The sequence below is a fragment of the Narcine bancroftii genome, chromosome 6, assembly GCF_036971445.1.
Source record: "Narcine bancroftii isolate sNarBan1 chromosome 6, sNarBan1.hap1, whole genome shotgun sequence".
NCBI classification, from domain to species: Eukaryota; Metazoa; Chordata; class Chondrichthyes; order Torpediniformes; family Narcinidae; genus Narcine; species Narcine bancroftii.
The window spans coordinates 196,574,110-196,590,320 of NC_091474.1; the positions used below are offsets into that span (position 1 = coordinate 196,574,110).

The 16,211-nt window shown below is 41.2% G+C and overlaps 1 long non-coding RNA gene across 1 annotated transcript in view; it reads right to left on the reverse strand.

Annotated features, from left to right (window-relative positions):
* Positions 1-445: 445 nt before the first annotated feature.
* LOC138737714 (uncharacterized) overlaps positions 446-16,211 on the reverse strand; it is a 144,729-nt gene continuing 128,963 nt past the window's right edge. Inside the window, exon 4 of the long non-coding RNA XR_011341169.1 lies at positions 446-836. This is a non-coding gene — a long non-coding RNA (uncharacterized lncRNA). The remainder of the gene's footprint in view (positions 837-16,211) is intronic.

Genomic DNA, 16,211 nt, shown 5'->3' on the forward strand with positions numbered 1-16,211 from the left:
GATCTTAAGGAGACTTTTCAGAATTGAAGATTGAACTGTATCTTCAGATCATGTTAATTTCTATTAGCTCCTTTATTGATGCCATCCAGTTTCCACCAGCTAGAGGTTCAGTCTTTAGATTTGAGTCATCTAATGCACTGAGCATCAATTCTTAACAAACAGATTATTCAATCAAATTTAATAATGTATGATATAGAAAAGTGCTGTGCAAAGTGAAAGATGATTGGACATTTTAATATAAAATGTATAAAAATATATTGGACTATGCAATGTGAATGTAAACTGTTCAAGAGACAGAATTGTAAGTTTAACATTTTACTATGGGCTTTAATGCAGGTGCATTAAAGGAGCAGAAGCATGATTTTAAGATCTAATTCAATATAATCTAAATACATATATCTCTACAGAATGAGATTAATTCCAGCAAATAATAAATTGTGTGAAAGCCTAATTTTTCGGAATTGTATAATGTGGTGGTTAAATTCTTACCTGAAGGTACTTAATGTTTTCTCTTGGCCTCCATTGATCATGATGACAACCTTTGGTAGTCACTGGTTACTTAAGCCACATCAACTGTGGCTATGGAGGCTGATCCTTGTCATGGCAAGCTCTGGCACAGTTGCTGCAAATATAGGGTATTGTTGAGTTGCTGTCTGCTTTGCTCTTTGCTTCGCTATCCAATCCTCAAAGTGAGTCTGATCCCTCTTTCACTTTGCTCGAGGTGTTGATGAAGAGTACCTTGCCATTTGTTGTGGTCATCTGCTCTATCCTCCTCATATTCTGCTGATTTTTATGGCATTCATGTCGTGCTTGCAGAGGTTCTTGAAGTATTTAGGCTAGAAAATACCAGATAAAATATATATCAATTATTCCATAGCCTTGTTAAGAGGTGTGACATAGGATAGAAAAAAAATTGTTTACTCCCTAAGAAATATGCTCAGAGTTCCTGCGCACTTCTTCAGTGAAAGTTTTGGTTCTGGATTCTGGATCTTCCTATCAATAGGCTCTGGGTGCTACATCACCACCAATGTTCTCTTTACCCCACACACTATGAAACCACAAGGAAAATGATATTGCCTATGTCCAGGTCAAGGTCATTTTGAGGAAGGGTAGAAGGGAAATGTAAGATGATTGGTGGGCAAGAGCCTAGTCATTGCCTTCTTGAATCAAGGGCCTGATCAAGGAATGGAATTTGGGAGCTTTTGTTACCTTAGCCAGTCGGGGATTTGGATGGTCACTTAATCCAATCAGAAAGTAAGATTCAGGTCATTGTCTGATTAGGAACCAGGAGAAATAAGATTAACAGGAGAAGATATGGAAGGATTGGAAATTAGGTGGTGAGAGATGCTAGAACAGCAGATAAGATATGGAATGGGACTGATGTGACTTGGACGCCAACCTGGAGTTGCTATTTAAAATCTGATTGTTACAGGAGTACTCAATAATGAAATTTCAAAGGTAAGTAACTATATTCTCGAGCTTGAGTTTGAAAACACAAACCACAGATTAAAGGACAGTTTCTTCCTTGGTGTCATCAGATTATTGTTCAGTCCTCTCAGTAGTAAAATGATGATACACTTGCATTGCTTTAACAGAACTTTTTCTTTGTTACAGTGTACTCTTCATTTTTGTTTTATTTTTCCCTACCTGTTGTACTTAAATATGTGTTTTCTTGTGCACACAAAACATAGTTTTACATGACAATGAACAATTACACATGACAATGAACAATTCAATTCAGTTGTACAGTACATGATGTGGAAGTTGTGTCAGATGTTAATGACTATATACACTGTACAATGTACATGTGCACTGAAATTCTTACTTGCTGCAGCCAAATGGGTACTTGTATAATATACTATAATAGAAAACTTAATTGAAATAAAAAGACAATAAATACTAAAAATAGGAATATTCACATTAATCCAAGTGCAATTAAAAAGGGATTTGCTGTCAGTGTATGATTAGTGTAACAAGTAGAGGTTCAAGAATCCCTCAGAGCTGTTGGGAAGAAACTGAAGGTAGTGCTGGTTTTCAGGTTTCTGTACCTTCTGCCTGAAGGTAGCAGTGAGAAGAGGTTGTGACTAGGGTGATGGAGATCCTTTATGATGTTGGATGGAGCATCTCACAGAGATGTCTGCAGTGGGTGGGAAGTCAGAGCCTATGATGGACCTGGTTTTGTTTAGTACCTTCTGGAATTTTATGGGCACTTGATATACCAAACCAAGTTGTGATGCAACTACTCAGTATTCTTTCCACAGTGTGTCTGTAGACATTTGACAGAGTATTCAACAATATGCCAAATCTTTGAGAAGTAGAAAGTGGAGACATTGCTGTTGCCTCGATGTACTGCTTTCAGAAAAAGTCTTCTGAAATATGGACTCCCAGGAACTTGAAGATTATGATCCTCTCCTTCCCCCATATGCCTAGGAAATTGTATTTAAAAGGCACACTTCTTACAAATTATATTTGCATGGAGTTATTTATGAAGAAAATGCAATACAACAATTCAAGTGTGAAGTATACAGTATATCTTTAACAACATCATAGCTCAACACACGAGAAAGAATTTATTTGTCCATTATGGCCAGCCTGGCATTTTTGAAATAGACTTGTTAGTTATATTAGTTAATTCTCTCCTATTGGCAATTAAGGTCTTTCTGTCTCTTCAAATATTTACTCTATTCCTTTTTTGAAAGCTGTAATTAAATCTGCAGTCAAGGTCCTTTCCTCAGAAAATGAAGCAGTCCATGTCAGACCTAGACAATACTGAGGGATTGATAAGTAGCGAGTAAAGTTCGTGCTGAAGAAGTATCAATGACTATCAACAAGACAGTCCAACCACCTATGACATTGAACAGCATTATCACTGAACTCCAATAACCAGCATCTTGGGATCACAATTGTCCAGAATCTCATTTGGACCTGGCAAAAAAATAAATAAATTGTGGCTAAAAATGAGCTGAAACGCTAGATATTCTGAGGTGAGTGACTCACCTTTTGGCACTCAGATCTTTCTCACCATCTTATAACTCTTGATAATGACGGATTTCTCTTACAGACTTGCTCGTGTGCAGCTCCAGCAATGCTCAGGAGGCTCAATGCCAGCCTGGAAAAAAACACGCCCCATCAGTCACCCTAAGCATTCATTTCCTTCTGCTTCAGTGAATTGTGGCTGCAGTAAGTACTATCTGCAATATACATTTTAATTATTTGCCTGGGCAACTCCAACAGCATCATCCAGAATATGACCTCTATTAACAAAGAACTATCTGCACTGCTCCCCTTGTAGTCACACATCATCCTGACTTGGATGTGAGTCACCAATCCTTTATCATCAATGGATCTAAATTCCATAACCTTGTTAGAGTAACCTGACCAGAAAACACTAGTAGTCTGCAGTGCTTTACTCCTTCTGTGTGCATCCCCCAATCACTAAGGCTGCACCGATATAAATTTAATGTCCTCACAAGAAAAATCAGGGTGAACTACAGAGAACTATAAATATTCAACATGGGATATCCAGTCTTTTAGTTTTTTTGCAACCACTGCATTTATGTTGCCTGTCCATTTGTCATGAGCCATTTCAGTAAATGAATTTAGAAATCATTCAATGATGTGTTTTGATTAGTATAAGTAATCCTACAAAGGAGGATGCGAGGAAGAAAAATTCATGCTCTCTGGGCCAATAACATGTGAATCATATTGTTGTTAAAGTTTGGAGCGTGAAAAGTGCAATTATGTTTGGATTATAATTTGGCAATCTCCAGAAAATTTTTCTTCTTTAGTAAATAAGGTCTTCCTTTTGCATTATATTAGGTGGTGAGGCCATTGGTGGCCTGTTGGGACTTTTCTCATTGCCTCCAGCAACTCTTGCTCTTGCTTTTACCTGCTTCTTATGCCCCTCAGACTCTGGATCTGCACTCTGCTCTTTCTCTATTACCAAACACAATCTTCATATAGATCTGTTGTGCAACATGCAGGAAATAATGATGATCCACAAACTGCACTGTTCCTGCAAGATAACCTTAGACGATACAGGTATCTCATTTTCAACTGACTGGTTCCATTGTCCTGATGGAACTGTTCCACTGACAAACCTGTAGCCTTGTCCCTCCACTCTGTCCTGACCCATGTGAAGAACAATGCCTAATATGCCAGGCTGCTGTTAATTGACTCCAGTCTGCCCTGAGATGCAACCAACATAGAATCCCTTATCCTCACTTACTACCCTACCAGCCTCCGCATCCAACTCATTATCCGCAGAATTTCTGGCACTTACTACAGGATCCCACCATCAGACACATTTTTCCTCCTCCTTCCTTCTAGGCATTCTGCAGGGACCACTCCCTCTGTGATTCCCTCCTGCACTCATCCCTCCCCACCTTTCGCATCTCCGACACCTTCCCCTATGCCCTCAGGAGGTGCAACACTTATGTCCACACCTCCTCTCTCACCACAGTCTGGGACCCTAAACAGGCCTTTCAAGTGAAGCAACACTTCACTTTTACATCCAGAGGACTTATTTACTGCACCCGCACCCTTTGTGGCATTCTCTACATCGGAGAGGCCAGTTCCAGTCTGGGAGATCGGTTCGTTCAGCACCTCTACTCCATTCACAACCACAGTGGCCTCCCAGTGGCCAACAATTTCAATTGCAATTCACACTCTCGTGCTCTCATGTCTGTCCATGGCCTTGTGTACTGTTCCATCCTGACTACCCGCACTTTGGAGGAACAACACCTTATTTTCCATCTGGGCTCTCTCCAGCCAGATGACATTAACATGAACTTTAATGCTTTCCACTAAACCTGCTTGCCTTTTCTTTCCCCTCCCCATTTTCCTGTCTTTCCAGTTCCTCTACCCATCCAGTCATCCCTCCTCCTCCTCAATGCTACTATCCCCTCCCTCCTTTCTCCACCTATCATCTCTTGCCTTTGCCACCCCCTTCCCTCCCCCCAACTTCACTCTTTTGTTTGGACGCTTGCTGGCATTTTCTCATACTTTGACAAAGGGCTGAAGCCCAAAGCATTGGTTATGTTTCTTTGTCTTTGCTACATAAAGGATATTGTTTGACCTGCTGAGTTTCTCCAGCATTTTGTGTTTTTTGCTTCAACTATGGTGTCTACATAATTTTGTGATTTACTTTCAGCTCGGTGTTTAACATGATCATTTCCCAAAGGATGGTGGAGAAGCTGTCCTCACTGGGACTCAACACTCTTCTCTATAACTGCATTCTGGACTTTTTAACATAAAGACCAGTTTGTCTAGGTTGACAGCAGAACGTCAAGCACCATCACACTGAACCCTGCCGCACCTCAGGGTTGGGTGCTCAGCCCACTCCTGTTCATGCTACTAACCCCTGATTGCAATGTCAGATCCAGCTCCAACAATGCATCAAGTTTGCAGAATGCACAACAGCAGTCGACCACAACCACCACAACAATGAGTCGCACAATAGAGAAGAGGTGGAAAATTTCCTGAAATGAAATAGAATAACAAATTGAGTCTCAACATGGACAAGACAAAGGAGATGATTGTGGACTTCAGGAGGACCAGGGATGACCACCCTCTACTACACATTAATAACTCTGTAGTGGAGAGAGGACAGCATCAAGTTCCTCCAAGTCCACTTAAAAAGTGACCTATCCTGGACACACAATATCTCCTAACTTTTCAAGAAGGCACACAGCGATTGCATTTCCTTAGAAGGCTGAGCCGGACAAGGCTACCAGTCACCATTCAGTCAACTTCGAGGGAAAATAGAAAAATGAATAGGTGGATACATGGCAGATACAGTGGAAGAAAATTATCCACTTTAGTGAACAAAATGTAAAAGCAGAGTATTTTTTTAAACAGTGATAGATCAGCAACGTTGATGCTCAGAAAGACTTCATCATCTTTGAACATAATACCACCTTTGTTTCTGAAGGCCAACATGCTGGTAAGGCAAATAATTTAGAAGACAAATGCACTTAATCAAGGAGTTTTGGATGCCAAAGTTAGAAGTCAGACTGAAATTGTACTGGGTGTGGTGAGGCATGGAGAATTATGTACAAATCCGCTCTCATTGACAAATAAATAATTAATTAAGATTCACCAGATTGGTTCCAGGGATGGCATGTTTTCAATTTGCAGAGAGATTACTTGGACTAGTTGTATATTCAGTGTAACATTAAAGTCTGCAGACACTGTGATTTAGTAAAAACACAGAAATGCTGGAGGAACTCAGCAGGTCTTGCAGTATCCAGAGATAAAGATATTGTGGTGATATAACCACTACACTGGCCGCACTCCTACCAGCCTACTGCAGGGGGCAACCACTGTACCTGCAGGTAGACAACCTGGGAGGCTGGCTCCACCTGCTGGCTATCAATCATCGGCCCTTATAAAGACTCGAGCTGGCTCCTTCAGGGACAGTCAGACACGTGGAGCCAGCAAGATACTGAGTCTGGTGTGTACAAGTTTAAGCTGATTAAAGCCTGTTGTACAGTCTGTGGACTTTGCATCAGAATTACTCGCACAGCAGTGCTCACAGGTTTATAACCAATGTTTCGGGCTGAGCCCTTCTTAGGTTCATCAGAAGATTCCAGAGATGGGGGGGGGGGGATGGGGGGGGTTAGCCTATGAGGAGAGATGAGGAGAATTTGAGTCATCTGGGACTGTACTCACTGGAATTTAGAAGAATAAGAGGGGATCTTATAGAAACATATAAAATGATGAAAGGCTTAGACTTATGTAAGAGGTAGATATGTTGTTTCCATTGATGAGGGAGACCAGAACTAGAGACCTAGCCTCAATATTTATGGTAGAAGATTTTGGATGGAGATAAAGTGGAACTGTTTTTCCAGAGGGTAGTGAATCTATGAAATTTGCTACCCATTGAAGCAGTGGAGGCTATCACAGTATATATATTTAAGACAACGTTGGGTCACCAAAGCCTTTCACACCGTGAGCAGGAAAGGGCATTGGTAAATACTAATTCCTCAACATGGTTATCCAACTGCACGAAAACCAACAAGGTCGGGTCAGATACAGCAATGAGCTCTCCAAACCCTTCTCCATTGACAACTGCATGAAGCAAGGCTGCGTCCTCACACCAACCCTCTTTACTATCTTCTTCAGCATGATGCTGAAACAAGTCATGAAAGACCTCAACAATGAAGATGCTGTTTACATCCAGTACTGCACGGATGGCAGTCTCTTCAATCTGAGGCACCTGCAAGCTCACACCAAGACACAAGAGCAACTTGTCTGTGAACTACTCTTTGCAGACGATGCCGCTTTAGTTGCCAATTCAGAGCCAGCTCTCCAGCGCATGACGTCCTGTTGTGGAAACTGCCAAAATGTTTGGCCTGGAAGTCAGCCTGAAGAAGACTGAGGTCCTCCATCAGCCAGCTCCCCATCATGACCACCAGTCCCCCCCACATCTCCATCGGGCACACAGAACTCAAAACGGTCAACCAGTTTACCTACCTCGGCTGCACCATTTCATCTGATCCAAGGATTGACAACAAGATAGACAACAGACTCGCCAAGGCAAATAGCACCTTTGGAAGACTACACAAAAGAGTCTAGAAAAACAACCACCTGAAGAAACACACAAAGATCAGCGTGTACAGAGCCGTTGTCATACTGTTCAGCTCCTGTTCGGCTCCGAATCACGGGTCCTCTACCGGCACCACCTTCGACTCCTAGAACGCTTCCATCAGCGCTGTCTCCGCTCCATCCTCAACATTCATTGGAATGACTTCATCACCAACATCGAAGTACTTGAGCTGGCAGAGTCCACAAGCATCGAATCCATGCTGCTGAAGACCCAACTGCGCTGGGTGGGTCACGTCTCCAGAATGGAAGACCTTCACCTTCCCAAGATCGTGTTCTATGGCGAGCTCTCCACTGGCCACCGAGACAGAGGTGCACCAAAGAAAAGGTACAAGGACTGTTTAAAGAAATTTCTTGGTGCCTGCCACATTGACCCCCGCCAATGGGCTGATCTCGCCTCCAACCGTGCATCTTGGCGCCTCACAGTTCGGCGGGCAGCAAGCTCCTTTGAAGAAGACTGCAGAGCCCACCTCACTGACAAAAGACAAAGGAGGAAACACCCAACCCCAACCCACCAATTTTCCCCTGCAACCGCTGCAACCGTGTCTGCCTGTCCCGCATCAGACTTGTCAGTCACCAACGAGCCTGCAGCAGACGTGGACACACCCCTCCATAAATCTTTGCCCGCGAAGCCAAGCCAAAGAAAGAAAGAAGAAGAGAAGATTGTTACATAGGAGGGGAATTAAGGGATATGGGGAAAAGACAGGTAGGTGGAGATGAGTATTATCAGATCAGCAATGGTCTCATTGAATGGTGAAGCAGACTTGAGAGGTCTGATGGTCTACTCCTGCTCCTATTTCTTATGTTCTTATATTTCTGCAGATGCTAACCTTGTGAATGTTTCTGCCGTTTTCTGTTTTTATTTCACATTTCCAGTACTTGAAGTTTTCTTTATTTTCATTGGATGCAAGGAAGATGTTTCCCCTGGCTGAAGCACCTAGGTGTCACTGCCACAGAATAATGCTGAGACCATTTGGAACTGGGATGAACAGAAATTTCTTCAGGCTGGCATCCATCTTCCAAGACTGGAGGCCATTCAAAGGTTTGCTGTCTGTAACCTATCCCACTTGCCCATTCTTTGTTAGGCCTGCACTGACAGCTGGTAACCTCAAGTCTCAATATGTCACTTTAAAAAAAAAGTTCCTCTGTATCTTTGTCTCATCCTATCTTTGAACTCTTCTTTGGAAGTCTAAAATGGTATCTATCTTCTTCAACTCTTCCCTTTCACTGCTAATGGTCATAATACCTCTTGGTAACAAAAACATAGCAGCGCTGCCAGAGCTGCAGTAATGGCCGTATTTGCTGCTGATCCAAATCGGGGAGAGCAGAGAGTGAAGACACTGAGCTGCTCTGCAGGTTCCAACTGCCTGGTCGTAATGCCAATGGTTCAGTAAAGGCTTTAAACAATATGTTGGAGGAGCTGATGGTGTTTTATTTAGCATCCTGTAACTACCAAAGTCTGTGCCCAAGGTGACGGAGCCTATGAGGAGTTGAAGACTCTGCAAGAGCAGTAGATTGGCACAGAGCACCAGAAACTGGAGAACACTCTGTTGGGAAGGAGAAGCCTTGGAAGTGACTCTAGAGTATGGTGAGCATGGCAGTGGACCCGTGAGGGGCTCAGCAGTTGAAGGACCCACACAGGCTGTGGGCTGTTGGTGACTTGCGGTTGAAGGACTCACTGTTGGTGATTTGCGATCCAAGGACTCGCAAAAGTCTACAGCTGTTGGAGACTGGCTCATGGGAACCAGATATCGGAAGCAGAATTTAAGAGAACAAGAAGGGGTCCTGAACTGCCTCGGGCGCAGAAAACTCCCTGATCGTATCAGAGGTTTGGATCTGGAGCTCAGATTGTCAATGGATTGAACAGGAGTCTATGAGACTGCAGAGGCTAGTGACAGCTGGTGGTAAATCTGCCTACATTCAGTGTCTACAAAGGGACTCTCTTTTGCTTCTCTTTCTCTTATAGTTAGGGGTGCTGGGCAATGCTAATAGCAGGACTTTGCCTTATGGCAGGCAAAAGGAAATTTTATGTATAATTACAATTTTTTGTATTATTCCATGACAACAAAAAAAGGAATCTTGGTGCTCAGGCTTAACACTCTGTAATAACTCTTCTTAAACCTTTGTGTCTTTCCTTCTTTAAGATTTTTCAAAATATCTTTGGTTTGGCATCTGATTTTTATTATCCCTCTGTGAAAGATTTACAGGCAAATGCAAAGATTCTTATAATTTTTCTCATTGAAGTGTAAAAATAAGGAAGAATATTAGTGCCAGAAATATCTTAGTGTGTGATAAGACATCTGTTGCTGTTACCACCATACTGATTGTCATGCAGCACATATGTGGCCTTTCCCCCAGCTAATATCCCAGCATGTGCCAAATGCTGGAAATAGCCAAGAATGAAAAAGCCTTCTGAAATCTTTTTTTAATGCTGAAGTTCCAGTATGGTAAAAAGATGCCTTCATAGCCAGTGGCAGTCACGTTCTCCACACCACAGGATATGATGAACTATGTCGTCTGTTTGATAAATTCCATAAAGCTAACATGCTTTGCAGTCAGTTGTTTGTCTCTGAAATGTCTTCTCATAGCTGTGTTATGACAACATTCCTTTCAGTTTCTCTTCATAGTATTTGATTTTTACTTTTTTACTTGTAGAGCTCGTAATGAAGTACAATTTAAAAGGGAGCAAAACATTTGTCATTGGCAAATATGGAATTTGTTCTGGCTTATTTTGTATTTATTTTCATCTTTGCGTATCCTTTCAAATGTAATTGTTTTCCTTTCTCTTGCCTATCATCTGTCCTTAAAAATTCTCATAAAATAAATTTTAAGTCTTAAAAATTACTTATGAAATATCTCCTTTTCACAGGGAGCCCAGCTTTTCCTCGACTATGGTCAACAGAGTCATCTCCTGGGTTTTCTCCATTTCTCAGATCTGTTCTCAGCCCTCCTCTCCCGAACTAGGACAGGGATAGGGTTCCTCATCCTCACCCTCTTCACCAATCAGAACAGGAATAGGGTTCCTCATGTCCTCACCCCTCTCCCTCCCAACCAGACCAGGGATAAAGTTCCTCATCCCCACCCCACCAGCCTCCACATTCAGTACATTGTCCTTTGCCATTTCTGCCAATTGCAACTGGACCCCATCACCAGACACATTTACCCTTCCCACCCTTTCCGCTTTCCATATCCTCCCCACACATCTCTGTGATCTCCAATACTTTCTCCTACCACTGCAAGTTGTTATCACACCTCTTCTCTCAGCACCATCCAAGGATTTAAACAGTCTTTTCAGGTGAGACCAAAACTCTCTTTCCCATTCCCACAATGACCAGTCCATCCTTGGCCTTCTCCACTGCCAGAGTGAGGACCACTGTTATCTGTGGAACAATACCTAATTTTCTGCCTGGGCATTCTACAGCCCAATGGTACGAACATTGAATTTTACAATTTCAGGTAACGAGCCCATGAGAACCACAGAAGCAGACCCTTTGACCCTTCTGATCTATCTTAAACTATATTCTGCCTATTTCCAATGACCTGCATCTCCAGATCCCTTCCATTCCCTTCTTCAATGCCTATTTCATTCTTCCCCCTTTCCTGCCCACCCCACCCATTCTCATCCTTCTCCTCCTTCTAGTTCCAACATCTTCCACCTATATTCCACTAATAGGATCTTTCCCTCACTCAAGCACCCATCACCCTGACCCCATCAGCTCAAATTAGTACAATTTGTCCTTTACCTCTTACTTCCATTTTATCACCATACTCATTCACTACTTATCAGATTCCAGCATTGGCAGGCTCCCCCTCCCCCCACCACAACCCCCCCATCTTTCCTTTTCCTCTTTATCTGTTTGTCTGGGCACATGCCAATCAACTGCCTCTGCCATCTTTCACCCTTCCCTGTTTCACCCATAGCCTACTGTCTTTTGTTCAACCCCTCCCCACCTGTCTGTATTATAACGGCTATCTCCTCTGTTCTCATTTAGTCTTGATAAGGGTTCAGACCTGAAACATTTAATCGTCCTGATGCTGCCTGACCCATGGAGTTCCTCCAGCAGACTGTTGTTTGCCCCCAAAATGTTTGGTTCTTCATGTGGAACCAAATCAAAGGCTCTGTCATTATCACTTTGGAGAAGTGCAATCCTTTATCCAAGTTTCATTATTTTTGTGCAAAAGTAAGAATATTTTTAATGTTTCTGCATTTATTGATAGTTGCCAAAAGTTTTTTTTTCTCTTAATTTGCAGTTCTTGGTTCCAATTGCTTTAAAAGCTGTCTCAAGTTGGCTCTTTCATTCTAAATCCATGTCATCCATATGCAGTCACACAGAAGTGAATCTTGACGCTCTCATGCAAAGCAAGCAGGAGACTGAAGCACAAACTGACAAACAGCTTTATGCTGTCACAAAGCATTTTACTGAAGCGATGGTCAGTGCCAACACAGTGAAGAATAACAATGGGAACAATATGCTATTTATTTTTAAATGTTGTTCTTTGTTTGAGTGAAAAATGACTTAAATGCTTCCATATTATTGTTTTTAATCAGATGGTAGCATTACAAAGCATAATTTTATGCATTGAATTGGACAAAAAAATGAGTGACAGTACCCTTGTCCATTTCATTACAACTTTTCAAACAGCTAATTGGCCACTTAGCTGATATAAACAAAGATTCCAACTGTGGAAAGCACAATGGTATTTGAAATGACTGGGTACAAAGGTCAATAAGCCACTTTCATTGGTCAGGCTCTTAACTGTGTGAGTGCATTGCATGATCCTTTTTGTTGATAGAGTAAATTTCTCAACATGATGTCATATAGTCAGAGTCGTACAACCCAGATGGTGACATGATGAAATAAATTTATGCACCCTTCACTTTAATAACCTCATAGAACATCACCATAAATGTACAACACGAACAAGGTAAAATAAAATTACTGGTTAAACTAGAAGTATAAGAGATAGATAGATAGTCAGACGTACTTTTTTTAAGCTGAGAGTAGTAGGTGCCTGGAATGTATTGCTAGGGGTGGTGGTGGAGGCTGGACATTTAAAAGACTCTTAGGTGGGTCCATGGATGACAGAAAAATAGAAGGTTCTGACGTAGAGAAGGCTTAGTTTTTTGAGTAGGTTTATATAGGTTGACACAACATTGTGGCCAAAGGGCCTGTACTGTGTTTAAATGTAAAAACACAATGCTGTACAAACTTAGCAGGTCAAACAGTGCACTTTATGAGGCAAATATAAAGATACATAACCAACATTTTGGGCTTGAGCTCTTCATCGAGGTATGGCAAAATGTCAGCAGGCATCTGAAAAAATGGTAGGGGGAAGGGGGCATGGTCCCAAAGGCAGAAGGTGGAAACAGGAGGGAGGGCACACCAGCAAGTGGGGGAGGAAGGATGGCTCTGTGAATGGAGAGGGAAGGGGTGGAGAGCAGGAGAGAAAAGACAAAAAGAAAGGAAAGGAAACAGAGAGTGGGCTTAACAGAAACCAGAGAAGATGACGTCGATGTTAATGTCATCTGGTTGGAGAGTGTTCAGTCCTGCAAAACTGTGTTGTATTGTTCTATGTTCTATAATAGAAAGTTTGATGAAAATCAAAGATTATTTGAATATCTGATCAGTTGAGATCAATAAAGGCGGAATTGAGAAAATATCAAGCCACAACTAATTACTGAGTTTTTTTCATACATACGAACTGAAATTCTTACTTGTTGCAGCCAAACAGGTGCTTTGTGAAAAAAAGCAATTCCAATCCAACACATTAAATTAACATACAGAAAGAGAGAAATAAAAGGTAGAAATATAATAAATGTTTGCAGTTACTATAGTGCAAGAAAATGTAAGTGGTATTTTGATAGTGTGGGCAGGTCTTTTTGTGGTGCTGGAATACTTTATGTTTAGGGTTGAAAGAGGAGATTCAATAGCCTGATGGCTATTGTAGAAAAAAAAAACTGCTCTTGAACCAGGGGTGCTGGACTTCAGAATTCTGACCCTTTTATGGTTGCAAAGATTATTCTTTACAAGAATACATTTTAACAAAAGTGCTGATTCATCTTAATTGAACAGTACTTGGTTTTTCCCATTTGGAAACTTTATCTGGCAAAATGCAGTATGAAAGGGAATCTCACAAAGATGAAATAATTTGTCCTTTTTAAAATGAAGGCAATAAACTAGGTTGTGTTAAAAAACATTGACAAACCAAACAATAAATCTATGTTAAAATATACTTGAAGATGAGGTTAAAATCCATTATCCAAGTAGCTATTTCATTTGCACCTTATCTGAAGCAACTTTGCACCAGTTCACCAAGTAATTTGGCATGAATTTATTCAACTAACATTTTATTCTTTTGGAGACATCACAAGTCTCCAAACTGTTGATTCCTTGGTAAGAGTTTCTTATTGATAACCAGGTCACAGGTTGTTCGTAAATTGTGCTGGCAACAACTTTACTTAACAGGGGACAACAGAACATCCAAATTAGATGCAGGGGAATGTTATTCGGTTCGTTGTTCCTGCTGTGCTATTTAATAACCTCCTTGATGATAAACTTTCTCTCGCTTGCTTATCTACCATTTCCCTCTGCACTGTACTCATAATTCATGAGCCAAAGGACAAAAATCTTTGAATTAATGGTCTTCCCTGATTTAGATTCTCCACCAAGAACCATTCCTTTACGTACCCATCAGGATTTTATATGTTTTAGCCAAATCTGATCTCTGGACAAAACAGTGTTTCTCCTGACCACAGTGCACATACATGCACTCATCAGACATTTCTCACACAACACATATAATATTAAAAAAAATGTTCTGGAGTAATTTACTCCACATTCATTAATAAGAGACCCAAGATCACAGGATATTGTTCATCAATCTCACAGCCTGTGGGAAGAAGCTATTTCCCAGTCTCGTAGTCCTGATATTAATGCTTCTGTGCTTCCTTCCTGATGGTAGTAAGTCAAAGATACTGTATAATAGATGATAAGGAGCCTCAATAATTAATTGTGCCCTATTTATGTAACACTCCTGATAAATGTCATCAATAGAGGAAAAGGAGACCCCTTTGATATTCTCAGCTATTTTAATACTCTTCTGTATTGACCTCCAGACCGATGCTTTGCAGCTACCACACCACACAACAATACAGCTAGAAAGAACAGTGTCAAAAGTTCTCCTGTAAAATGTTGTCAAGATGGTGGCTAGTAGCCTTCCCCTCCTCAATCTCCAAAGGAAGTGTAGGTACTGCTTCTTAAATTAGGAGACCAATACCATAAGCAGAAATCTGATTAAGATTTTATTAAACCCATACATAGCTAAAACATAACTTACTAATTTGTATTCAATTCCCCAAGAAATAAATGATAACATTCTGTTAGCAGTCATAATTGCTTGTTGTGTCTGGATATTAAACTTCCATAGATCATGCATTGTCCTCTACAATAGTGGGACTAAATGCAGATCAAATGACCACTTCACCAAACACCTACACACTGTGTGTGCATTTAAATTTGAGCTTCCTGCAACCAATTATTTTAACTCCCCCCCAACTATTCCTACAGTGATATGATCATTTATGGCTTCATCCATTGACAAGACAAGGCCAAACTAAACTAGTCCTTTGGCTCATGAATCATGAGTACAGTGCAGAGGGAAATGGTAGATAAGCAAGCGAGAGAAAGTTTATCATCAAGGAGGTTATTAAATAGCGCAGCAGGAACAACGAACCTAATGACAAAAACATTGATTTTTATCATTTTAAGTAACCCCACCCCATCTGAATCCACTTTTTTCATCTCTTCTATACCTACTCTTGTACTTATTGTTTTTCTCTCTCTCTAACACTTCTCCCCCCACTCATGGTTTCTCCATCTACCATTCTCTTCAATGTCTTTCCATCTCCCACATCTTCTTTCTCACTTTATTTATGTAACTTTATCTATTTAATCTTAGTTAATAAGTCAAGTCAAGTCAAATTTATTGGCAGCTGATTGCACAAGTGCGACCCGATGAAAGTGTTCTCCAGTCCTCGGTGCAAAACATGCAGTCATACAACCAGACATAACATACATTCAAACAATACATAATGTGGACAAATATTCATATATACAAATAAATAAATATTGCTTCGTAAATGTGAGAGCCTTGGATGGTTAGTGTATTTCCTTTGGTCATTCAAGAATCTCACGGGTCTTGGGAAGAAAATGTTTCTCAGCCTGGTACTGCTGGCTTTGATGCTCCTGTATCTCTTCCCTTATGGGAGCAGTTGAAAGATGCTTTGTGCAGGGTGGAAGGGTTCTCAATGATTTGCACACGTCGATGGAGAGAGGGGCACTCCAGTGATCCTCTCTGCCACTCTTATGGTCCTGTGGATTGACCTCTGATACATTTCTCTGCAGCAACCATACTGATGCAGCCACCAGGATGCTCTCTATAGTGCTCCTGTAGAAGCTTGACATAATGGAAACTGTAGCCTCGCGCACTTGGGTCTTCTCAGGAAGTGCAGTTGCTTTTACTCCTTCATGACAAGTGACAACAGAGGATGCAGACCCAAAATGTTGACTAACCATTTCAACCCATGGATACTCTCGACCCTGTGG